This window comes from Hippoglossus hippoglossus, chromosome 5 (genome assembly GCF_009819705.1).
Source record: "Hippoglossus hippoglossus isolate fHipHip1 chromosome 5, fHipHip1.pri, whole genome shotgun sequence".
NCBI lineage: Eukaryota > Metazoa > Chordata > Actinopteri > Pleuronectiformes > Pleuronectidae > Hippoglossus > Hippoglossus hippoglossus.
In genome coordinates this window covers 7297023-7321853 of record NC_047155.1, presented here as the reverse complement: position 1 = coordinate 7321853, position 24831 = coordinate 7297023, and the positions used below count along the sequence as shown (strand labels likewise).

Genomic DNA, 24831 nt, shown 5'->3' with positions numbered 1-24831 from the left:
CAAATACCATTTGTTTTTAATAGTAAATTGCAGTAAATTATTTCCCTATTAGATGTAATGAAGAGTTTCTAAGTAGTAAATAAAATCGAAAATACACAAGTCAAGGTGCCAAAAAGTAAATTACTTGAGTACTTAGTTACTTTCCCTCATTGATCTCAGCTAAATCGATTACAAACTTTAAAAAAAAATCACAACCACAGATCGATTTACTTCCACAGTTTGAGTTTAAGTGGAAATTTAAAAAACCTAATGGACTTAAAAGAAAACGCAAAGCATCGCTAAAACATTCAAGATTCTCACTTGAAGGGGAAAAAACGTTCATATCTGATTTTACACAGGTTCAGCAGCTCCACACACACCTGACCAACATATCAAACGCACCCTATTCCACTGGGGTGAGTTATTTAAACCGTCACCCTCAAACTTCACTTTGCTTCAGCTAACAGAAAACACAGCTGCTAACATGTTCAAGCTAGTTCACCTGAAGTTTGGAGTTAGCCACTGTCTCTGCGTGTGTTTGACGCCATGTTGGGTCGTTGTTTGGTATGAGCTGAGCTTTGGGACCTTCTCCATCACTGAGGACAACTTCTCACCTCAAGCTAAGTAGCTGCTAATGTTTGCTAACACTCATGAGAAAGATTGTGTGTCTGTTGACGTGTTTGACAGCTGGTTATTCATGTCTTTTGGTGGCTGAGCTGAATTTACAGTGTTGTTGTCTGTTGTTGACTTCCTTGTTGTGCTGTTGTAAACCAGGTGTGCACAGCTGGTTGTTGTTCTATGGGTGTAAAAAGAAATGGCCGTGTGTCAGACATATGATTACTTGCTGGGGAATCCTTCATATTATCTCAACACACTTTTATATTTAGCTACTTTAGGTGTAACCTGCATATTTCTCCTCATCATAATTACTCTAATGAACTCCTCATGTTTCTGCTCTTGTGTTTAGTGTCAAGCCTGAAGCTTAAAATTGTTGCTTATTTCAATCAATCAATCACATTTAATTTGTACAGCTCATATTTACAAATCACAATTTGTCTCATAGGGTTTAACAAGGTGCGACTTTCTCTGTTCTTAACCCACAACAAGAGTGAAGAAAAACTACCAAATAAACACTATCAACAGGGGGAACACACGTAGAGACCTCAGAGAGAGTCACATGTGAGGATCCCTCTCTCAGGAAGTGATATAGATGTCACATGTAACTGAACACATCAACAAAATAACAATATTTACAACATTGTTTTAGAAGTTTGTTAAATAATGGAAAAGTGTGTCAATGCCTAAAGTATTTGTACATAAGAAAATGTCTGATAGAGATGAAGGGAGCAGCAATGACAAATGAATTGAGGAGTTATTGTCAGTAATGGTAGAATATGCAAAGGACACATTTTAAGCAGTTTTTTATTTATCTTCAGCTACATTGTGTCCGAAGGGAGAACAATGCACAGTTCATATTTTTTATATTTTCTGTGATTACAGTAACATGTGTCTCAGCCTGCTGTTTTCCATCAGTTTGTTCCTCTGCAGCACAAACACACACGTGCACACTATAATAACATTAATTGTGTTTATGTTCCATGTAAATGTCCCAGTGAAATGTGCATTATGCCGCCATTGATTGTTATTAGGAACATGTGCTGCCCTGGCTGCGACATATTTAACCCCAAAATGGTCTGTTACAGATTTCCGTCTTTGAGGCACTGTATTCCTTTACAGTAGCTGCATAATGCTTTGATGAGGAGTTCTGTATGGTAATGGATCCTATATATAAGCGCTGGTCGTATTTCCCCATCGTAGACTTCACATAATAATTGATGTTTGTGTGTAATGAGGTTTTGGGGGCTGAAGTTCCTCGCTGAGCTTGGTCTATGCTTGGCGGCCCGAATGAGATCAGAACCTACATCTGTTTTGTGTGTGAAATGGGGCAAAGCTTGTGTGCTATAGCTGGTGTTGTACTTGCTTCAACATATGAACACTTCACAGAGCTGACTTTATTGTTCAATCATTTCATCTACAGTTGACTGGCAAAACATTTATTTCCCTGTTGACTAGCAGTAAAAAATTAAGTGAAAGTGAAAATTCCAAGTTTTCAGTTTCAATCATCTCAAATGGGAAGATTCACTGGTTTTCTTTGGCTTTTATGGCATTATTCTGAAAATCGTCAGGTTTGGTGTTAGACATTATGACCATATACTCAACCTGACTTGCTGCCCTTGACATTTCTCATACATGCTGAACAGTGCAGAATGCTGAAGATGCTGATTGGAAGTTTGGATTTACTCCTGAACTCACTGCTGCAGTTTTGTTGGGTTACAAATATCTTTTAACGTGTGTTAGTGTTACAATTTGTTATTTATTATCATTCAAATACTTGTATTCTCCACCAGGCAATGTCTTGTTTCTGCTAGTGTAATAATACAGCAACAGACATGAGTAGAGCTTAGTCTATGTACTGTAAAAATACCTGCAAAGCAACAACACAATTACTAATCAGCTGAATATAGCTCACAACCTCACTGTTTTTGCGCTCTTTTTGTGTGAAAGATCAGTTAGAGGTCCTCCCCTATGGGAAATTACACAAACATCTAAATCTGCTATAACACCACTGCTGTTGCTCATATACAATTTAATGAGGCTTCACTTCAACCCCAGCATCCACCTTTAGGCTCGGAGTTCCCCCTGAGGAAACGTGTGGAGGTGTCGTTGTCACGGTCTTATCTCTGTTGTTTGCTTGTGGAGGTTAATGAAGTCTACATAATCAGTGTATATATTTACACAGTCAATATGTGATCTGACTGACTCAACTATGACCCTGCAGCGGATTTAGATGCACTGAAGAGAAACAAAACAGTTCCTTTCCTGTTTGGGTGAATTAACTGACTCGGCAAACCAGTAAGTTATGTGGTCTGCTGGTTCTGAAAGGAGAGGCCACCCACAGCCACTGACCTACAACTCATTAGGCCTAATGGAGGCGTTTAATGAACCCGTCTGGGTTGAGTGACATGCAGCCCGGTGTGGCACACAATCCAGTCTGCGGCCCAGGGAACGATCCACCTCCCTCTGGCAGGGGCTGCATTCATATGGTAAAAGTCACACAGTCCCTCCGGTAACCTGATCCACTGAGGCTGGCTCTCATTCAAAGAGCGAGGGAGGTGCAGGTGACTTTATCTGAAAGCCACCACTGGGCTTTGAATGACATGCTGCTCATTATGTTGCCGTGGTCATTCATGCAAACCTGTCGGCCTGGTTGAAGTGTAGCTTTGTGCTGAGTTTGAGTCCTCGAACTCAAAAGTTCCTGGAATGACAGTATAGTCACAGTAAAAACCTGGTAATCTACTGTGTAAAGTTCATGAATATGATTATCTTTACTTTTACGATGATAGCAACCAGCAATGGACAGAAACCTGGTCCATAAGTTTGAGTCAACTATTATATTCGATTTTATGTGTCAGAATTTGATCAAAATACAAGACTCTAACTCACAAACATGTCTATAAATGCCGCCTTTTACTTAATGCCTATTACATAAAATAAGTTGTATTGAAATAGCTGGAGTACAAAGTAAGTTATAGCAATATTCTGCTTGAAAATGTACACCTTTGCAGAAAGGTTCAGGCTGCAGACCAAAGTGTGGAAATGTTTTTTTTTTACTGATGATGGCAGCCATCACTGATCAGACATTTAAATATATATTTGTTTGTCTTCAAAAACCTTCAACATGAAAATTAATAAATATTATTAAATTGCAAGACCGTCACTATAAAATTACTGGTAAAGGATTTCAGCCTCAGCTGCAATTGTACAGCGTGTCCTGTCTCTTGTGCCATTCACATCATAATTAACGGATTAGACTTTGCATGCAGCTCTGATGTGGTGTTTTCACACGAGTTACACAGAGAAGCAGGAAATCACAGGAAGGACGGTGCCTCAACATCTTCTGACTTGAATAGTATTTTCTATCAAGTGGCTATGAAACTACTATATTTCCTCCTGAGCCTACTTTTTTACGAGTGACGTAAATTAGTACACGGAAGGAGGTGAAATGGGGGGAAAGCACTGTGAGGCATGCAAAAGAGACACGTAATGGAACCAGAGAGTTGCACAGCTTATGCAGCTTTATTCTCAGATTTATTACAAAACCGAGGAACGTCCCAAAACACACAAAGGGGCCTGTTCCTGATTAATATATTTGCTTCCTGACTGTGGTCTATAGCAGAAGAAGGTGAATTATAGTTCAGCTCTTGCCCTCTCATTGATCCTCCCCTTGGACAAAAATTATGTTCTGGCAGAATGCAGACACTTCAAATTGGAGTCTGTTGGACAAAAGGCCTGAACCCACCCACACATCAACACGCAGCACAGCAGCTACAGCAGCAGGTGAGTGCTGGCAGTGGGCTAAAGACAGTAAAATACTACAATGGGTTTTATGTGAATGATGGATAGTCGTGCCTTTGTTCGTCATTTTGACCAAAGAAATCCTGAGAGAAAGTAAAATATTTTTCTCTGATGAATTCTTTGGAAATTTCCTGTAAAAACATTCTCTCACTTCACATTAAGATGATTTTTGTCGTTGTTTTTGGACAATGAGTTTGGATTTTCTTTTCCGGCGTGTTAATGTTTTTTTTTCAGTAAAAATAACTGACCACAAAATGAAAACCCAAAAGTTATAAAGATATAAAAGCCATGTAAATAATTGTGAGTACTGTCCTGTCTATCATTCAACACAATGATAGTGAAAAGGCATAACTTGTATTGTATGATGTAAAATGTCTTAAAGGCCTGGATTGAATTTGCTGAACATTAGAGACTCTGGATGCAACACAATACACATTTCTACTGCAGTTACAACCACAGACATGCTTACACGTGCTATTTGGATGGCTGGCTTCAACACAAATGCAAACACAGAACATTACAGTGTTCAGTGACACATATGCAACGCGTTCAAAGTTACATTTAAAGCTCGCAAATTTGATTCCTGCCTCAGCTTGTCCTTGAGTTGCAGGAGAGTGAAATGTCTTAATTTGTCCTTTGGCAACGAGGATACAGGTTGAGAAGGATAATGACGTTCAATTGAAGCTCATAATTGCCCACATTCCCCGACATTGTTGTCCTGTTGCATCTAGTTGGGGCAATTTTTATTTTTTTTATCAGACAACTATGTGGGAAATCGTTTCAATCACAAAATGGACTTTGGTTAAGAAAAACAGGGCCTCTGCTGGCAGTTGGTTGTGATTTAAGGCAGATGTGTGAGAGTCTGCATCTCACTCAGACCTGGAGACCACATCAGGTCCAAACCCAGACTGAATGGAGTCAAAGCAAAGGGTGTATCAGAGAGAGCCAGTCAGCAAATGACTTTTAAAGATTAGACTTAGATGGACACTCAGTAGCACTAATACCTCCGCCAAGGCCCAACAGTCCCCTGAAATTCAATCAAGCCACACCAACTTACACACAATCACCATAAGCTGCTTTCAGACATGTTCTTAACTCAGGATATTCCCCGGAAATTATCCGTAGGGGCTGTATGTGGGAACGCACGTGTCTGAGTTGGATAGTTGGATAGTTTTTTTTGCTGCGTTCTTCATATGTGAAAGGCAAAATCTGGAGAAAGCTCGGACACAATATTTTGGACATTTTCCATCGTTAATGTCTGAAAACTGCTAGTCCCCTAAATCTGTCTGTTATTTTTCATCATGATCCAAAAAGCCTGGATCTGCCCCTTTGTCATGTTCACCCCAAAACCATCCGTCCAACAACTTTTTTGGAAATTAGTTCTTTAGTTTTTGCTTAATCTCGCTGATGAATGAACAAACCAACAGAAGCGAGAATATAACCATTGGTAGAGGTATTTAGAAAACTCAGTTCTTCGCAGACAAACCAAAATCCAACAAACCTCATGATGTCAAAGAGAAGTGAAAACAGATTCAGAAAGAATGTGTAAAATATCTTTCTTTACATTGTAAAAAAACCCAACAGCGTGAAATATAATCACAGACTGGGACAGAAACGACCACAGGAGGACGGTAAATGGCAGATTTAACAAGGACAGTTTCATTACTCACTGATGGTTGTGTTAGGTCTCAGTGTGCTGAGGAAACGCAGCTGACCCCAGTCTCTATACACAGTGAAACAAAACACAACAGACTCTGCTCCAGTATTTAAAATTAGTTAAATAAACTCTCACAAGAATGACTCGAGGGGGTGAGAGAGTGTGTGTGTGTGTGTTGTTCTCGGTTTTCATCACCCAGTGGCACACGCTCAACAATGCAGCGGAAGTTTGGTTTGTGCTGTTTGATCAAATCTTAACAGACCTTGATCGCCTGAGATGAACTGTACAGTCATTTATCATCAAGTCTACTTCAGAACGAACTTTGGCTCAGTTCAGACCTGAAAGTGGCCATTTGCAGGTTCGCAATTTAAACTTTGGATTCCACTAGGTTTATGTGCGATAATGTTCAAAAGGTTCATTGTTTGTCTCATACCACACACGCTCCCTGTCCAGACAACTGACCGTTTGAAAAGTCATGGCCTTAAAGTTGGGCCTACACTGTGTGATTTGAGGCTGATTTTGACCCGATTTCTCCGTTTGAATGAATTATAGCTTTGTTGTAAGGTATGCATGGCGAGGAGCGATCAGGCATCCATCTCCAGGCTCCTATATAGCTGAAGCCTAACCATGGAACTACTCAGCATTATTATTATTATTATGGTCTCACCAAGCCTGCGTGAAATGGCAAGACACAGTTGGACACATGAAACGAGGACACGGCGTATCATGTGGCATACCGTATGACTGGTCGATCTGAGGCAACACTATACCCACTTGTTCGTTCTCTCCTCTCGTCACAACTGGCAAACCAGAAAGAAATGTCAGCGCCCGACTGCAGAGTGTGAGCGGTGAGCACATAAATCGGGAGCTTTGGCTTTCCCATCACAGACGATTTACTTTAACAGTATGAGCTGATATTCAATAACCTATCTAAAGTTGCACAGTGTATTCCCGGCTTTATCCAGAGGCTTCCTGATCAGCTGTAAACACCAGTGTAGCCATGGTAACAGTAGCATTGGTCCTAGCGTAACAATTGGATATATTGAAGGTTGGTATGAAGCAAACGATAGAGGCCAAACACTCTGGCTAACAAGGCTGGAGTAGGACATTTCACTTCTTTTACATGTCTTATGTAATATTATTATTAAGAAAGAATTGTAAAGGAAAAAACTCAGAAAAGCAAATTAGGTTTTTCAGGTACTTCAGGTGTAGTATTTTTTCGCTGTGGATTTGTAACTTAGCCCACCTTTTCACACTGTAGGACTCCCTAAAGGAAATATTAAAACCCAGAAGGCGAACTAAGTATTGCTTTCAAAAATCAGCCTCATTGACCCAGAGCTGTTTCATGTTCTCAGGCTGATAACGATTGTAATCAGATTTCTTTTCCTGGTCTTCAGGATTACGGACAGATTTCCAGATCAGATATGGTTTTCAACACTTGGACGGAGGAGCTGCTTTGATTTCTCCATTCGCTGAAGGAAGTTGTTTGGCCAGACGTTCATATTCCCCAGTGTCCACACTTGACTGGTGTTAAGTCTATTACTCCTAAATCCTACTAATAACAATCACATGTGTCCTGCAGACACATCGTTCACATTTGAGGAATTCTTCTGAAAAACATCCAGACACAGTCAAACTGTTCTGTGTATTTACTCCTGTGGCTGTGGTTATTGCTGTTTGTGTCTATCAGCAGTATTACTGTGGAGCACGAGTTCACACACTCTCAGATTACATCTTGGTTTAGCAGCTATTCTGAAGATATTGTCAAAAATATATCCTGGTATTCAACCTTTTTAGAAGCCCATGTGTTTTTTGTTTTTTTTTGCATTAAATTGAATTGCGGCTTGTTTTGTTTGCGGTGACGTTTCTTCTGTGTGTCACTGAAATGTCTCGAAAACAATTGTTTTCATTTTCCCCAAATGAAAACCAGGATGCGGAGGGGCCACAATGGCTCATAGCGAATGTTTACAGAAGAAAATACTCATATTTTGAGGCGGTATGACGTTGGTCTCAAGTATCAGTGTGGTTTTGACACCTTGGGGTAAACGTGATTCAATTTTCCTTTCTGGCTTTTGTTTCAACCTTTGCTGTGACATCTTGATTGTTTATTTTAGTCTTGTCATATCTGCATCCATTATGGTCAATCAAAGCTCCTCCGCGTCTTTGTGTCTCTTCTCCTGCAGCCATTGCTTTCGTCTCCCACTTTATGCTCACGCTGTGTTCAAATAAGGTCCCCTGCTGCTATGGAGGATAAATAAAGAGACATCACACAAGCGGTGGTCCTGTGTTTGACGTTTGCTCTCTCCCGCCAATTTGAGTGACCACTTCCAATGATAATGTGGGCTTTTCGTATTTGTGTTCATATGAAGAGGAATAATTTCATGATCACTTGAAGCTTTGTCTTTCTCGCCATATTATTTGCAGTGAGATGTTTTTCTACCATCATTTTTAAATTTTGTCCTTTGACTGACCAGTTTGCCCACTACAATTAGTCGGACAACAATTACCATTAGTACCAAGAATAGATTGAAAAACTTTTTGGAATGAAAAAGTGAACGTAGCTTAAAGATCAGTCACTTAAACGGTGTCCCTGTTGACCTGAATGTGTGAAAGAACAGACATTACTTGGGGATTGTGGGGCTACAGGGTAAAGGTGTAGCTGGCGTGCTGGGTGAGTGAATCACCGCTCGCTCTGCATGTGTGTGGCCGTATTGTAACTCGTTTCCAGAGCAGTGAGGTGCTCCTGCTTGCAGGGACACTTCACTTGAGTGAGGCAGCTCTATCTCAGGCACAGGCCTGTTGTATCTCTGCTGCTCGGCCCCACACATCTTCACTGTTACACTGCTTTTAGCCACCTTGATATACTCTTATTTACTATAAATATGAAACTTCAACTGCATTCATGTCAAAAGTGACACAGCAGAAACAAAGTCAGGGATAACATCGTCCGCTGTTGCACAACAGTAGGTTGAACAGTGGTATGTTTTTCTTTACATGTTTTGTAAGTGAGTACTATGTTCCTCGCTCTGTGCCTGAGGCTGCATGAGATGATGGAACATGTCTGCATGGAAGCATAGATGCTAATGCAATTATATATGAAGGTTTAATAAGGTTTAATGCCAGCAAAGGAAAGAAATAACGCAAACTGGAGTAATTGTTGGTAATTACAGTCCTGCTTATTAGGGGGACAGGAGAAAAGCAATTATCCAAATATGCATTATCACGTCATAAGGGTACATAATAAATCTGTAAGCAGTGAGGCAGTAAGAAGTCTGTGCACATGTTTCATCACGATATGTCGACTCCTTTGGACAACAACATATTTGCTGTCACAAAACAGTTTCACTTTGATTAAATTCAGGTGCTGATGTGGATCGTTGTTTTCATCTTCGATCTATGAATTTAATGGATCAATTTAGATTGATAAATCATTTCACCGCTAGCATATAGTTTCAGATTTATATCGACTGACCAGCAGTTCTGGATGTGAGACAAGGCAGACAGTAGTCTGTGAATTCCTTCACTCATTCCTCTCATAGCTACGTATCCCAATGTACTCTTCACTCCTCATCTGCTCTCTATAAAGCTGTCAGGAAAAAAACTGTTTGTCTTTTTCATTATTTATTGGCACCTCTGTAGTCCAGGAATTACTGTTATCAAACACAAGCTTTACCTCACATCCCATGGAAGCCTTAATGTTTTCTGATTTGCTGTCTTTGTCCTTTGAGAGGAAGCTGAAACCATAAATTACCATAGTTTTGATGCACCAGGAATCCAGCAGGGGGAGGGTTCTAATAAAAGTCATGAAACGTAAAGGAACCATCACAGGTCTAGAACCACAGGGACTGGAACTAACCTGAATTTCCACGAGGCTTTGCTGTCAAAATTTAAACCGAATCGAACTACATTCCTTAAAATGTGCAGCATTGACAAGAGGAGGAAAAGTAGATCTTATGTCCCTGAATTCCCTTAAGTTATAAAACACCCTGTTTGCTTCCAAACGATCAATCGATCAATACTTTGCTGATGTGACTTCAGGTTTATTTTTACATTGTGCTGTGAATCGAAAGTCTTTGAAACTTAGGACAGTGGAGATCAAGGCGGTGGAATCTAACGATCAGAAATGTGTTTACTTGGAACAAGTTCTCACTTTTGGTTTGTATTTCCATCAGAAGTTTGATCTTAAATTCATTTCAGGTGGTATCCAAAAGGTCTCTGAAGTCTTGGATTGAACTTGTTTCTTGCCGTAGAAACCCTGCTGTGCTGCAGTAAGTGTAGTGTAAACACTGGAGTCGGACTGCGCTCTGCTGGAAAACTGTGATAACACCTTTTCTAAATTACCCCCCACATGTTTTTCTGCATTATCCTCTATAAAACAAAATATATGCCAGGCCGATATTGTTGATGAGCTCAGCGATATATCGGTGGGGCTCTAATTTTGAATGTTGGACACTGAATATCTGTTGCTGTCTTGATGAGGTTGGTTGACTGTGTAAGCAGCAGGGACGATGATGGAAATATGTCCACCTGACATTTGACAAAGTCTGTCCTGGTGTCAAAGTCTGTCCTGGTGTCACTAACTATCCATTAAAACAACAACAAATGCAAATGTTTTGCTTGATTAAACTCTAGAGCTGACTTTTTTTGTGAATAGATTGCTTTGAAACATTGCTCGGTAGAACTGGACCTCATAACACATGTGTACGTCTATCGCATCGCCTTGATACAATGGACATTTCATCCTCGAATCTGAATTTTTAGCTACTTTGGGATAAAAGCATCAGTGACTGTCCACTGTAGATGGATGTTTCTTTTGCCTGAACATGTTTGATTCTAGGTATACATAAGCTTTGACCCCTGGTTCAACCCAGACGGACCAAAGAGCATCTGTAACCTGTATGACGGGTCTGAGCCTGGACTGCCAGACCGTCCTCATCCACCTGTGGAACAGATTGTCCAGAAATGAGGAATTACAGCTGGTGTGCAGAAAAGCTTTACTGACTGCATACCAGAAGAGATGGAAACTGAGAGAGCACAAGAAGAAAGCTCAAGTCCACGTTTTCACCATCTGCCACTGCAACACACCTTCTCACAAGAATGAAAAAATATTCAAATGATAACAGATCTGCAAAATTGGAGTGTAGTTTAGTTTTAGGTTGAAGGACCAATGGTATTCGTGCAGTATTTCCATTGGACACTTGCTCCGTTGCTTTTTAAACTTTTCTCTCAGATCTATACGAGTTTTGGCAGCATACAGGCCGACTAAAGTGTTTTTGATTTTTAGGAATAGTTCAGAATTGTTATAAATTATGTATTTTTGCCAGGCAGCTGTTCGACTATGACTGGATCAAGGAGAGCGATGTTTGGGTTATTGCTAAAAGATTTGAGTTGATTAATTAGGTGATCGGTCAGATGATTGTTTTCTCACAAATGAAAAGACTTTAGCATCTTTTGCAGATTAATTTTCTGTCATAAACATTCCTTGGTGTCAGCTTGTTAAATGCGGTGATGTCGTAAAATAAATAGCTTTGAACTGCTTTTGAACAAGCAGTCTGAGGACTTGTAATAATAATAAACTTAAAATGAAAATAATGATATATTGCAGAAGATTCCGATTCAGAAATATGGGCCAGACCAGGACAAGCCACAGGAAAACACCTTCTGTAGATCCCCCACTTTAATTAGCACCTTAAGCTAGGGAGGTTCAGACATTCAGACTGAATTACTCCATGTTTAAGTCATCAGCAACCTGTAGTCAAGCACATATGGAGACATGCTTTGAGGCACATACACAAAATTATGTAGTATATCTTATATTAAAGATATGTTTCTCACGGGGGTGTCTCACAAAACTTAGCTTCCTGAAGTTGAAGTTTATAGTTTCAGAATGAGCGATTGAAACTATAGCGCCATCAAATGAGTTTACGGTGCTCAAGAGACTATGTGGACGACCCACCATTTGTCCATTAAGATGAAGACATTGCCAGAATTATTTTTTTTTGCCGCCTGTAGAGGATGGTAAGCTTCATCATCTGCATTTTTCCTTGTCCTCGGTTTGAATGCAGTAGGAGTCGTGTAGTGTCCACTGTTTATTTGCCAAGCCAGTGTCGCGTTTAACCACACAGCTGCCAAACACACTGTGTGCTCAATGTCCCATGTCACAAAACAGGGCCGCAAGTTCCCCTTGGAGGGCGGCGCTTAGTGTCGGCCACTGGTTCAAAGACTGGATGACGGACTCCACCCCCTCCCTGCGGAGAGCTAAACGAAGCTGCCATTCATGAAGCTGAACAGAACAACTTTGGACCAACCGCAGATACCATCAGAGAGATTTTTTGAAAAAGTTGTGCTTTTGTTATTTCCTGTTCTTTACGAATCAAAAGTGCCTTAATTAACCACAGAGGCCAACATCCTACCTACAGCCCACCCCCCTCTGACTTCACCGCCCTGACTTCATCACTTCATTGTCATTGAAAACTGACAACTGACTTTACTGTCTAGGTTCAGAGAAACCTCTTGATTTTGTGGTTTACTCTCACGACAGCTGAACAAAACCATATGGTTTTATGAGAAAAGTAGCTGCTCTGTTCTCGTATTTGATGTGTAGTAGAAATGCAGAGCCACTCTGTCGGTAAATACTTGGAACACTGTACTCCAGCAAATTTCCAGAGTGTTTAAAGTTACCAAACAAGAGAGCGAACAAGAAAGTATCCAAAATAAATCCTATGCATATTTCAAGGTCTACTTAGTACCTCTATCAAAACAGCATAGCAAGTCTTCTCCAGTATAATCACCTGCTATTATGTCAAGAATGCAATAATTTGTTTCAACTCCGTGGCGCACATAATTTGAGAAATCTACCCTGCAGCTAGCTTCTTGTTTCCAACCCAACATACCATACAAATACAAGAAACTACTCTGCTGGAACATTGTGAGAGCGGTACCTAGCCCTCGGGAGACGAGGAGTGCAGGTCTGATCGGTGCCATTGTAACCTGATGAGCCCGAGGCTAAGCTTCAGCAGTTTCTGAGAGGATGGAGGAGATGATCAGCTCCCAGTTGAGGCTGAGCTTCAACCCTAAGCCCTCACAAGCACTTTAATACATCACAGTTTTTATTCAACGATACTCGGCAGGTAAATATCATAACACACCGAGAGAGGAAATGTAAAAAAGTGCTGCATGTGAAAGTTAAGATTTTCTTAAACTGTTAAAGATATTTTACAGTATTTAACTGGGATCACTGCACATGCAAAACTATTCATTATTCAAAAAGGAAAGAAACATGCAACTTTGTCTGTGCATTTGTTTAGTTGTAATTCAAATCATGCCGATCCAATAAGATGCTTTGCATTTTATTCAGTAGTCCGTGTAATTTAGTGTGGTGATCCATGCAGTGTACATGTGAAGGTTAAATATTCTACCTCTGCAGAAGCTCTCTCTTCTCTCCACTGATGTGAGACTCCTGGTGAAGATTACTGAAATATATTCCAGTGTGTGTCCAACTCCACAAGATGCCAGGGAGGGGAAGAAGAAACTTCCTTGCAAATTACCCTCAAACAGTCCTTTGTGAGTCTTACACTTGTTTGAAAATTGTTCTGAAAGTAAGTGAGGAGCCTCCGACAGGCTGCAGGCTCCGACTGACTGTGGAGCGCTGCAGGTCCTAGTGCCTGTCTCTCCACCAGTGAGGGTAGATCATTTACCTGATTGTTTCATTGAATACGTTAGTTCAGAGAAACTTCTATAACAGAAATAAGAACTACTGCTATTATAATAGTCCGTTATAACAACTGTCACAATAAACAGACCAGAAAAAACGTAGTTTCAATTTTAATTTTCTGTCAATCCACTGCAGTTATCTTCTGTTTCTACTATATTAAGCCATAGTTGTGTTGTGGCTCCGATTTTCTACAGATATTGATGATCCCTCAAAGTTGACTGTTTCTCCTGAAAGATCGTGAAAGAACCATCGGATGAATTTTCCATGAAATCTGGATTTCATTGGTACCCAGAGTGCTTTCACTAAACCTGGGACATATTTAAAAAATCTACAGAATTTTGCTCACACATTCGTTGCTCCCAGAAGATTAGTCCTATACTGACTTCTGTGATCCCCGACTTGTCCTCTAGCACCACCATGAGGTTCATGTTTGTTGTTTTGGGTGAGAAGCCTCAGTAGCTGTTGGACTGATTGTAGTGTTATTTGATACAGACATTCATGTTCCCCTCAGGATGAATTGTAGTAATTCACTGCTTCATCTAGCGGCATCTTCAGGTCATTCTTCTGAATAATTATAAAACAACTACAGATCTGCAAAATAAATGCTATATTTACTGCTAATTGGAAAATGTCAACATGTTAAACTGAGATGGTTGACTAATCAAACATTAGCCTGTTAGCATTATCATTGTGAGCATGTTAGCATGCTGGATTTAGCATTTAGCTCAAAGCACTGGAGTGCCTATAGTATTAGTTATACGCTAGTCTCGTTTTCTACTGCTTGGAGTGTGAATAAACCCTTAATACACTACATTTATTTCCATACTAACTCTAAACTTCTTTGGAAGAAAATTCTCTCCGTATGAATAAAGTTTGGGATTGCAAAATAATTTTTTAAGTATAAATCTTTTTCTTCTTCATACAGCTGTTGCGAAACCAAAGCTTTATTTTCTGTCTAGTTCAAACACGCTTTGAATTGAAATGAGTTAAGCATTTCAAATCTACATCATTATCCATCTATGGAAGCGTTAGTTTATGTAGCTATTCTCAGAGGATGGAAAAACCCCAAAAGGCAGATTATTTTCTGCGGCTTTGCAATGTATGATCCTATAGAGATGCAAAACATCTTGCATCCAGAATTTTATTCATTCATTCAACAATTTGCATTTCTCCTCAGAGGTGTTGCAGGTGTGAGAATTCGTCCAGATGCCAAACCTGTGAAATTGTTTTAACTTTTTTCAAACCCGATGTAATTGTCGACACCAGGATCGAGTTACACAGCGAGTGCGGTGGAGTGAATAGTCCTAATGTTTCAAGAAAAGATTTTCAGCTTAAAAGTGCGACAGCATAAACTAATCCAGGTGTGGAGAAATTACACGTGTGGCTCCCACCCTCACAACAAGTTTAACTCAAGGTCACTTGATAGTCTGTGTTTTAGTTTTTATTTTATTTTCTTGCCCTCTCCTCGTAAATTAGTTAATGGTTGAGGTTTTTTCTTTTTCTTTTGAATAAGGGCTTCACTGTGTCCATATTTATGTCACTACCAACCTCCAACATCTGGATCCTAATATGAACATGTGGAAGCAAAATCTGCTTATCGTATTATATGTGTATTACACCCTGGCTTTGATTATTGCTCTGAAGTCTTCATGGCACAGCTGGTATTTTTAAGACTGGTCATGGTTGTGTTTTGAAAAGCTGCCGTCTCTAGTTTCTTTTTATATTTTTAAGTGGGAATTTCTCCGTCGCTTTTCTGTCCTACATAATTGATTAGATCCAATTTCTCGATGATGAACGTTACAGTTAGAATCTGAATAACCAGACACCCGGGAAAGACAAGTTGCATCAGTGGTTTCTTCCTGCTTCGGGGCTTTGGGGATTTGAAAAGCTGGCCTCCCACTGATATCCTGTAAAACCCATTTGCCAGAGCCCATTTAGTCACTAAGGCCAGACCAGACTCCTCTGCTGTTTATCACAGACTTTGGACATCTTTATACATTGCCTGGAATAAACGTAACAGAGAAGGAGGCATGGCCGAAAGTAAAAGTGGTTCTGGGCGGGTGCTCGTGCATGGAGGCTCGAGTCCTCCTGCAGCAGCCGCAGGTTCAGGTCTGCCTCTTTGCTGCATGTCTTCCTCTTCCACACTTAATTGTGCCCCGTTGAATGAAGGTTAAAAGTCCAGAAAATATGTGACATGTCACAGATGTAATTTGGGAAATGTCTCCTCGTTCAAGTGTGCACAAAATGGTTTTGAATGATTTGGCATTTGCCAGCTGCCAGTCCTTGGCTATGGGAAACTATGTGTTTACAGTTTATTCCAGTAATTGCACTGTTGTCTGAAGGTCAGGATGGGACGTACTGAACATTACTCATCTTTTAATCATGGTAATTGGAGAATCCAGGTCTGCTCCTATATAATGGGATGCAGGTTGATCATGCAAATACTACAAGTACACTCTTATTGAGAGGGTCCAGTAAATGTTTTTCAGTGGTGATCATTCTCTTATTTAAAGCTTTGTAAAGTTGAATGTAGTCTAACATCACAGTGAGAAAACATTCTTTTGACAACTTGAGCTATATTTTCTATATTTTTCCCCCTGGCTGCAAAACCAAACTGACAAAGATTTTTTTGTTAAAGTCAACTTCTTGCCAAAGAAATAAAAACCAGATATGAAATAATAATACATGCATGCCACATTAAACTAACACATCCCTTCCAAAACGAAAACCAAGATGTCACTTAACTCAGCGTGATCGCCCAGTGACATGAACGGTATTTGGCGAGGGACCACAGATCAGTTTGTGTGTGTCTTTGCAGAGCGACACTGTAACTCTCAATTTTTCTGAAGAAAAGAAAATGTGTGCGCTGTGTGGCGATCCACATCTGGCCTTCATCAGCCACATCAACTCAGACCCGGCGTTTGAAGAGACAGCTGACTTCGTGGAACCAAGCAGGAAGCAAGGGCTCAATCTTAATTCTATGAAACATTCAGATTTGATTACCACAAAGACATAGCAGAGCAAGATGCAGCGCAGGTCATGTTTCTCTGCCGGCTGTAGCATTCCTGGTCAACAGTGGTTATGTTGCACATTATTTTAAGATGCACACTTGATATGAGGTCGTATTCAAATATGCTAATTATATGGAAACTTTGTCCTTTTGCTTATGAATCAACATCGAATTGTCATTGGTAAAATGTTCAATGTTGAATTCTGAAAAGTTGCGACTCCAGACAACTGGCACATTATTCATGCCATCTTTTTCTATTTACTTCGTTGTCCTGGGTGTGAACATCAAAGAACATTCTAGATAATGTTAGGGATGTCATCTTTTATTATTCAAAGAAGAGTTTTAACAAAGAGTCGATTAAATGTTCAACTGGTAATAATCAGCTTGAACTATTTATGTAAGTGTGGAGGGATGTTCCTAAAATCCACAGTCTATTTGCTAACCTTTTACTGCTTTGTATTGTTATCTTGTCACTCAAGTGCAGCAACAAATACCCAGTGAATAACAGAAGGTTGGTTTGGGTTGGTCTGGGTAATATTGCCTTGAAATATATCATATTATTATATAGTGATGTATAGATTACTTTAGTGATGATGATATTTAGGGTGAGAAGCTGGTTAGATGCACCTCAAGCCTTGCTGCCTCAAGTGAAGGAGTTAAAGTAAATCGGACGCGAGATCGTCAGGCAAATTGGTGCATCATCATCAGTAATGTGGATAAGATACTGTACTGTTGTGGAGAACTGAGCCAGAAGGCAAAATCTCTGATTTACCTGTTGATTTGCATTTCAATTTGCCTTCCATTAGAGGTTTTTACTGGGACATTATCTCAAGGACGTCTTTACCTTCTGCCACCACAGCACATCTCTGAATAAGGGCAAATAATGGCTGGATGGTAATAGGCTGAAAAATACTTTATGTTCATTTCACCCACACTATTTGGCTCTCAGGACTTCAAGTTGTTACATCGTCTGCTAAATTTATGGCAGAATTATTTTTTCCCTTATCGGTATCCATGTAGGGGGCAAAATTCAGTATTGGCTGTGCTGGTAAAATACAAGTTGCTGTATTAAATGCTATATATGATACCCCTTCCACACTAGCTTTTTGGAGCTGACAGCAATTGTTAGATCTGCTAACAACCAAACATCTCCTCTACAGTAATATTAGGACAGATCCAAGCTACCTCCCCAGTTTGGGAAGGTGCATTTCCATTTCCCAAACTGTTGTTTTTCTTCCACTACCAATCAGTATTGCACTTTTTGTGATGTAATGGCAACAAATATACAGTCCTGCTCACCATTATTGGCACCCCTTAATTTTTTGCATAACCTGTACAATATCTTCAGAAATAAATGGAAATGTACCAAATTTATATCATCAGGATCTTTTAATTGGAGGTCCAAAGTAATTTAACAAAGAAAATTGTTTTTTCAACTTGCATATTGTAATTTCAAAGAAGAAACAGAAAAAAACATCATGTGCAGCAATAACGGCACCCCTCTTTAATATTTGGTTGCACACCCTTTGGCAGTGATGACAGCCTCCAAACGTTTCTTGTAGCCATCTATAAGCTTCTTGCACTTCTCAGCTGGTATTTTCTCCCACTCTTCCTTTGCAATTTGTTCAAGCTCTTGAACGTTTGCAGGGTTCTTTTCCCCAATAGCAGATTTCAGCTCACCCCAAAGATTTTCAATCGGATTGAGATCAGGACTCATTGCTGGCCATTTTAAAACAGTCCATTTTTTCCTTTTCAACCATTCCTGCGTGCTTTTGGATGTGTGCTTTGGGTCTTTGTCTTGCTGGAGGACCCATGATCTTCGACTCAAACCAAGTTTTCTTACACTGGGTAGGACATTTCGCTCTAAAATCTCTTGATAATTCTCTGATTTCATGATTCCTGTGATACGGTCAAGGCCTCCAGTACCAGATGCAGCAAAGCAGCCCCACAGCATGATGGGTGTTCTTTTCCTTGTAGGCTTCATTGCGCCGTCTGTAAACAAACTGTTGGTGTGCATTGCCAAAAAGCTCTATTTTTGTTTCATCTGTCCACAGAACATTTTCCCAGAAGGACTGCGGTTTGTCAAGGTACTCTTTGGCAAAGATCAGTCATTCCTTTTTATGTCTTTTCCTCAGCAATGGTGTCTTCCTTGGCCTTCGCCCATAAAGCCATTTGGTTTAGTGTGCGGCATATGGTACTTGTTGAAACCATGACCCCAGACTGTTCCAGGTTGGCCTTCAGGTCTTTGGATGTTTGACGTGGTGTTTTTTCCACCATTCACACCAACCTTCGAAGACTTCTCTCATCAATTTTTCTCTTCCCCCCACGTCCAGGGAGGTTCTTGACAGTTCCATGCTTGGCAAACTTCTTAATAACATTACGCACTGTTGAAACAAGGATACCAAGGTCTTTGGAGATGGCCTTATACCCTTTGGAGGTCTTGTGTATGCTAATAATAGCCCTTCTGATGTCCTCAGACAGCTCCTTTGTCTTCACCATTGTGACAAAGGAACAGGGAATAACAGGTGACTTTTTAAAACACGGAAGTCATCATTCATTGGCTAATTAATGTCACATGGGCACAGACAATTTATCAGGTGATTCTCATTTGTGATTTACCACAGGTGAGTCATAATGTGTTTCCATACTGATTTACAGCAAAGGGTGCCAATATCAGTGACACAGCAAGCTTTAAGTTTTTCTATTCCCCCCCCACCCCCCCCCCCCTCATTGTTTATTGTTTTAAATTGTTGTTTATCGTTTGCTCTTTTGTATCAAACACGAATTCTCTACAGAAAAAAGTTGTTTCACTTGATTTATTTTTTTCAGGAGATATTCCACATTATGTACTTAAACTTCTTGGGTGCCAATAATGGTGAGCAGGACTGTATGTATTGTCGTTTTATTAAATTAATAAGAAGACAGTTTTAACGCAGCCGAAATGTATTGTAGAATGGGCTACATAGATTGCATGTGAATTGATTAAAATGTTTCTTTGTTGGAGTTAATTTTAACACAATTTTTGAAGAATACAATACAACTCTACTCCAGTATCAGGGTGCATGTGAGCAGACTCTAAGTTTGACATGTGGCCTCAGGTCGACAAATAGTCTTTATGACCTGAGACAAAAGTTCCAAATTAGAGAAAATCTTTCAGAGGTATGTGAGCTCTTTTGTCAGATTGTCTCAAGCTAATTGAGCACCTGACCTGAGCAGTGATCTGAAGGAATCTGTGCTCAGACCACCGGCCAAAACCAGGCGAAGCATGTGCCCTGTGACCTCCACTCCACCCCGCCCAGATTAGCCTGGGGCCACCAGGCAGATAGCCTTTCAGGATAAGGCCCCCGAACTCTGGAGGACAATGGACTTGTTGTATGTGACAGAAAAGACCATTTCTGCATTGGATTAAATTTCTTATAGAACAGAAGAATTCAAAAAATGTCCCAACCACTCTATGTAATTTCACGTCTGACTGTTTGAGTTGCTACTGTCTTGGCACGTTAATGGTTCTTAAATCCATATCTACGACTAAATCTAAGCTCTCCACCATTCCTCTTAATAGTAAATAATAATGTTTTTATGTTTTTAGACTGTATATGCTAGACCAGCTCTTGCATGTGTACATATAACGTGCTCACAACCTACAGTACTTCCTGTTCCGCCTTGTCCGTCTCTGTTTCACGACTTGATCCTCAGCACATCTGTGTTTACAGCTGTGTGATGGTGATCGGGGGATCTAGTCTCTCTAGTTAGCGATTGTTTACAAAGGCTTCAGTGTGTGTGGTTGGTGGGAGGTTGCGTTGCTCTCTGAGGACCGACTGCTGACAGATGAGCTCTCATTTATCACAGTTGTCAGAAGGATGTGCTGATGGTTCCAACAATCACACCAGGACAGTATTTCACTTCTCTCTCCTGGTTTCTTCTCTCTGAAGGTCGAATGACCACTATATCTCACACTCGTCAGTTGTGACGGCTAAACATCTTAAATTTAAATTAGTTTTGAATTCTTATACCTCTTTCTTTTACTTTTCTTGTGTTTTCCCCCTCATTTAATGCTATATGCAATATTATTCACATATATTACCTTTGCATCCCAGTATGTTTGTCTCAGTGCCATTACATTAATTACAATTTTTGCAATGATTCCTCAGATCTCGTCATTGAAACCTTATAACAAAGAAACGTAATTGAGGCTTGATATTTTTGGATTAACCATAACCTTTATTATAAATATTATTAATAAAATGACACAAAACACACATACAAACAAATCCATAGAACTTAATTTAAGAAAGGTTTTTTTTTTGTTGCAAAACATAAACATGAATACACATCTTTTCTGCATTGTTTGTTCTGTAAAATAAAAGCTTTCATGTTGCTGCATATATATCAGCAAACGTAAATGCCAAAACTGATTTGTCTGTAAAAGGCTAATAAAAATCAAGTTGCCAAACGGTAAGTGAAGCCTTCACAATGGACTGTTTGTCACTCATTATTATTTGTTACCGTGTATATTCTGAGATTCCGAAATGATTTTGCTGAAAACCTCTTATTTTCTTAACTAGAGAATGCTATTTCAGCTGCTCAATTAAAAAGTGATCAACCTCAAGATAACACAAGAATGAACAGTTAAACTTCTGCCAGTTATATTTTATTGAACACACTTGCATTCTGTTTACGCCTGCATCATCCATGATACTGTTTCAAGATAGTTGTTTATTTCTTTGTGATCGTGATGCCAGAGGAAGTACGTCAGTTCAAGTGTCTTTCTGCCACAATAAGGGTTTTGTGATTGTCTACAAGGAGCTACATCTCTGGTTGGCTCGCTGCCCACTGCTGATGCCCTGCGGCATCGATTCAGCGCTACTGCACAGCAGTCTTGTGCTGGAGGGTGAACCCATTTTGACAGAGGAATTTGCTGTCACATCCACCAAGGTTTTTCCATGGATATTATGTCTGCTATTCAGTTGGAATGTTTCCCTTTATCAACTGTACTTGTTGTAAATTGCTTATATTCTGACTCAGTGGATGAACACTGGAGGTGTAAACCTGCCATTGGACGCCTTTCCCATGTGCCACTCTCCTCCCCTTCTGGTTCTAGGGTTTTAACTTTTTCAAAATCCCTTTGGCCATGAGACACAAATGGAGAACTACAACTGAGCTTCTAACCTACACGCTGGAAATGACAAGTTTAGACAAAGATTTGGATCTTCACACACAATCCACATATATATATATATATTTCACACTTTGTTGTGGTATTTTCATCGCAGAGAATTATCAATTTAAATGACAATGACTAAATTCACTGTTACATACACACTATTGACCTTATTCTGAAAATGACATTACTTTGATTATTATGTTTGCATGAGTTGATTAAAGAATGTTCCTTTCATTTCCCCCTAGTTAATATTTAAATATTGGTGTCTATGTAAACATATCTACTGATTGCAGAATGATAATGTGTACAGACAGATTATTCTCCATTCTCACTGTGATAGGTCTGTCTGTGCTAATCACTAAACTGCTTGTGTTATTTAGTGCCTTGTTCTTCCTCTTTGTACAATCAGAGCCTTAGTTGCTGTTTTCCATTTCAATTTAATTGTAAATTTCTGTACCTGTAATAAAAGATACACATTTTTAAACAAAAGATATCTTAAATCTCAACCTATACATTTTCAATTTCAATTTACTTTTTGCTCCTCTTCTTGTTCCCTGTCGAGGGAACTTCAAAATCCTGATCTGCTTACTCAGCGTTGAAAGGCATATTTACTCCACTTATAAACTACACAATGGTTTATAAGCCTCAACAATTGGAGGATCAAGAGCTAACCATGTCTCATGTGGCTTCTAAGGCTGCGACAGATTTTTACAACTGCTACATAATTTAAACAATTTGCTCATATACTCGATGGCAGAATTAAACAAAACCTTGTGTAGAAAAAAACCAGAGAGGCATCAATATACATGTTTGATCTTTCACCAGCTTTAGTATTTTTCGTTTGCATCTTGTTGACAGTGACGGACAGTTCGCTCCCTCTGTCTCTTTACTACCTTTCGAGAACTCCTCAATTCAAAGATTCGGCCCTTGAAATCAAATATGGCTGAGGCAGGTCACTTTGTTGAAGGGCTGGAGCGCTGGCCCCTGGGGCGGGTTGGTAACTATTATGCTATTACCCCAAGGCATGAAGACCCCCGACTACCACACACACACATAGAGGATCAGGTGACCACCCCCCCCACCCCCCTCCCACCTTTTGAAGCTGTGTATTTGACCAAACCGTCTCTCTCTCACAGAAGGAAACAGACCTGTGGCTCTTGGATGTTATGAATACAGTAAAGAGACAACAGTGACATTACTGTTTTTGATTTCTTACCAGGGACCCAGACGGAGACAGCGAGTAGTGTGTGGGGACAACATGTGGGGATAACATTGCAGATTTGTCAGTCTGTCCAAGAAGAGCTGCATAGTTGTGTTCATATAAAAAGTGCCACAGATTGTTGTGTAACTTTTTCTGATGTTATCTGGCTGTTGCAGTTTAGAATGTAAAACAACTGCTGCAAGAGAGGACGTATATCAGATCATATAGAGCTGGAAGATCCACAACTATTACATCTGGGAGTTACAAGTTGCACAGGAGATGTTGCATACCACAGCAATTTAAGAATGGGTCCAGTGGGGCTCCCTGGAAGCCGAATGGTTAAAGTGCATACCACCAGGACTGCAACGTTCTCGGTTGGATTTCAGCTGGGGACCATTGTTTCATTGCCCCCCCCCCCCCCCGCCCCCCATTGTTTCTGGAAATTCTCTACTGTCAACCATGGGGGAAAAAAAGGCAAAGCATCCAACACCAAAGAATCTGAATTTAAAATGCTACATCACACTACCATCTGTGATGTACTTGAAGAAACCCTTTAACCAGACAAGAATGTCAGCATTGCACCATTTCTTTCTTTTATCAATTTGTAGTATATGCTTTTATGTTGTAATTTAAATGATAATTAATGGGAAATTGAGTGTATTTATATTAATGAACACTTTGAAGTAGGGTTTTCACTTTTTCCTATAATCAATTCTGAAGGAATTTGACACGACATACAGTTTGTTCGTATGTATTTGAGTAAGTCGGTTCTGTTTGATCGCATCCCACATTTTTACTGGAAAACAGCGTGACAGTTACTGGTTCATTTACTGATAAAGAGTTGGTAAAGAGTGCATGTAACAGGTCAAGCTGATAGTGAGCGCCCTCTGCTGGAGCTAAAGGCAAACTTCAAATGGTCCGATGTGCCTCTACACTACAGTATATTTTGAATTCGAACAGGTCATTACAGTTCAAATGTAGGAACCCCCTCCCCACATTTACGTTTGGATAAAAAGTGACAGCCCCCCTTTACAGTCATTGTAAATCCCACTCTGTGCTTTTTCTATCAAACATCCTTCACACAAAGCAATTTGGGGTTCAGTGTCTCGCTCCAAGACGCTTTGTCATGTGAACTAGAGGAGCCAGGGATCGAACACTGACTCTTTGGTGAGTGGACGACCTGCCAGATATCATCCTGGGGATTTGATTTTGAATATATCCAGCATTGAATTAGACCGCCCCATGAATCATATGAGGCATTTCTTCTATAATCGTTCTTTACAAATGGAACTGGGATTAATTAGGCATACTTGTAACATGAATGCTAACACGCAGGATGTATCCCACTTATCTGGCTGTCTGGACACCAGATGTGTTGACTCCATATCAACACAATTCCCATCACGGCTGCTCCCTAACACAAAACATTGATGCAGTGTAGATGATTAATGGGTAATCATTTACTGTGTTGATTTTATTGTCTCCCAGAGGTGCAGAATGAATATGTACGCCTGTTTTTTCTGCAGAATTATCGACAGGAACATAAATAACTCCTAAAAAGGTGCCACCATTGACTGAATATACTACAAGGCAATATGTTCACGATCCAGTGTGTGACCTTCAGAGAAGAGTTAACCTTAAAGGGTAAAACACAGACTCCCGTGCACCCCACTTAAGTTTCCCATTTGTG

General features: G+C 40.0%; 1 protein-coding gene and 1 long non-coding RNA gene across 2 annotated transcripts in view; one reads left to right on the top strand and one right to left on the bottom strand.

The window, feature by feature from the left end:
• ngfb (nerve growth factor b (beta polypeptide)) overlaps positions 1–13634 on the bottom strand; it is a 21396-nt gene extending 7762 nt beyond the window's left edge. Inside the window, exon 1 of the mRNA XM_034584650.1 lies at positions 13471–13634. The gene's annotated coding sequence lies outside the window, so the exon portion shown is untranslated. The remainder of the gene's footprint in view (positions 1–13470) is intronic.
• On the top strand, positions 992–24831 carry LOC117761066. Its single transcript, XR_004613782.1, has 3 exons — positions 992–1087; positions 14001–14003; positions 24819–24831. It is a non-coding gene; the product is annotated as an uncharacterized LOC117761066 (long non-coding RNA).